Source organism: Penaeus chinensis, chromosome 27, assembly GCF_019202785.1.
Source record: "Penaeus chinensis breed Huanghai No. 1 chromosome 27, ASM1920278v2, whole genome shotgun sequence".
Classification (NCBI taxonomy): Eukaryota; Metazoa; Arthropoda; class Malacostraca; order Decapoda; family Penaeidae; genus Penaeus; species Penaeus chinensis.
In genome coordinates this window covers 16,407,493-16,409,992 of record NC_061845.1, presented here as the reverse complement: position 1 = coordinate 16,409,992, position 2,500 = coordinate 16,407,493, and the positions used below count along the sequence as shown (strand labels likewise).

The window sequence follows — 2,500 nt, the reverse complement described above, 5'->3', positions numbered from 1 at the left end:
AAATATATATGTATATATATACATAAACATATATAAACATATATATATATATAAATATACATGTATATACATATATACCTATATGTATACATATAGGTATGGGTATATGAGTATGTATATGTACATGTTTATATATATATATATATTTATATATGCATACATACATATATATATTTATATATGCATATATATATATATACATGTATATATTTATATATGCATATATTAAACAAATGTATTTATATATGTATATATGTGTATATGTCTATATATGAGTATATATGTATAAATATGTATATGTATATAATATATAAACTATATAATATATAATATATAATATATAATATATAATAAAAAAATATACATATGTACATATACATTATATACATATAAATGTATATATTATATACAAATTACTTATATATCAAAAAAATATATATATCATATAATATATATATTATATAATATATATATATACATTATATAATATATATATATATATATATGTATATAGTATATGTGAGTATGTGGATGTGGATGTGTGTATGGGTGTGGGTGCACAGGTATAAGTGTGGGTGAGGGTGTATGGGTATGGGTGTGGATGTATAGGTATGGGTATAGGTGGGGGTATATGGATATTGGTATGGGCATGGGTGTATTTGTATCGGTGTGGGTGTATGGATATGGGTGTATTGGTATGGGTGTATGGGTATTGGTGTATGGGCATGGGCATAGGTGTATGGGTATGGGTGTATGGATATGGATGTACTGGTATGGGTGTATGGGTATGGGTGTGGGTGTATGGATATAGGTGTATTGGTATGGGTATATGGGTATGGGTGTATGAGTATGGGTGAGGGGTTGAGCATAAAAATGTGTATGTATGTCTGCCTGCATGTATACATATGTTTATGAATTTGATCATTCATGTATGCATGGATGTGCATGATTATGTGTATATGCCTGTATGTAAATACATATTTATTCATTTATGCACAAATATTCATGTATGTATGAAAGTAAATATGTATGTATTTATACATATATATATGCATGTAAGTACACATGTATTTATGTATATAAGTATATATGTATATCTGTGGGTATGCATGTAAGCTCATGGCCATGCATAAATGTAAATATAAGTATTAACATATCACCATGTACATGTGTATTTGCATATGTATATGCAGGTAGTCTATATATGAATATGTGAAAGTGACACATCTAACAAAATCATAAAAACTGGAGATAATCTTCACCTTTAAAAATGTGTATAAATCTATCACTCAATCATTACCAGTGTCATTACTGTTAATTTGATAATTAATCTCAGATGACATAAAATACTTACTTTCTACAAAATTAATGAAGCTGTTTTTACAACTCGAGAGAGGCATAAAACTCTTAAAATAAAAACCTACACGGGTAATTACTCCTTTATTACATTCATTACAACAAAAAAGACTTGAGCAGTTTTACTGACAGATCTCTCTCTCTCCACTCTTGCCTTGGTGGTCCTCATGCATGCTAGAGATCAATACTATGTTTGACGCCACAGAACTTTGAGGAAAAATGGAGTTGTGTAAGGCACCTCTACACAAGGGAGTGTCTCTAGCTCTTCGCATCGAAGTTGTGCTGAAGGAAGCGCTTCCCCCAAGTACAGTGCAGAGTCCAGACCTCAAAACCGTAACACATTTTTGTGGATCAGCTGGTCTTCGCGAACCCACACGCGCTCGCCGGATCTCACATCTTCGGCACGTTTTTGAGGCAAAATCCACTGATACACACTTGGTCAACGATGAACTACACCTTCAGTCACAAAAGGAGAATCTTTCCGAACGCGCTACCAACCTAAAACGTTCCAAATGCTGTGACAGATGTCTCACCTGGTGTACGAGTTAGGAGTGACGCCGCTACGAGGAGACGTACACCTCTCCTCAGTGATGTCTGATACGACACTGCCGCATGTAAACAATCGGCGGCGCTAGTGGGCCAGAGCCAGTGCCGCGCGTGGCCCACTTTAGGCTACGAAGACTTCCATCTTCAAGATTATCTATTGACTGATATGTACTACTTGATGATGAATATTTTTACATATGTTGTACAGATGTAGTTATTATAGGTTGTTTATTATGACTTAATAAATAATAATCCTGCTGATGATTAATATACTTACATACGCACACACACACACGGCTTTTTCCCTGTTTGCTGGGTGTAATACTGCCTCCTATTTTGTATGTATGTATGTATGTTTGTATGTATGTATGCATGCATGTATGTATGTATGTATGTATGTATGTATGTGCATAATTATATTTATACACATTTATACATATATGTGTGTGTGTGTGTGTGTGTGTGTGTGTGTGTGTGTGTGTGTGTGTGCGTGTGTGTGCATATATGTATATATGTATATTTATATTTCGTGTACTCAAACTAGATTTATTGAAATTGAGACTACACTTTCGGAATCCACCTGGATTCCATCCTCAGG

The 2,500-nt window shown here is 33.2% G+C and overlaps 1 protein-coding gene across 5 annotated transcripts in view; it reads right to left on the bottom strand.

Moving 5' to 3' along the window:
* Positions 1–1,955, bottom strand: part of LOC125039741 (monocarboxylate transporter 10-like) — a 66,829-nt gene extending 64,874 nt beyond the window's left edge. For all 5 annotated transcript variants that reach the window (XM_047633982.1, XM_047633983.1, XM_047633980.1 and 2 more), the window contains exon 1: positions 1,890–1,955. The gene's annotated coding sequence lies outside the window, so the exon portion shown is untranslated. The remainder of the gene's footprint in view (positions 1–1,889) is intronic.
* Between the last annotated feature and the right edge of the window lie 545 nt (positions 1,956–2,500).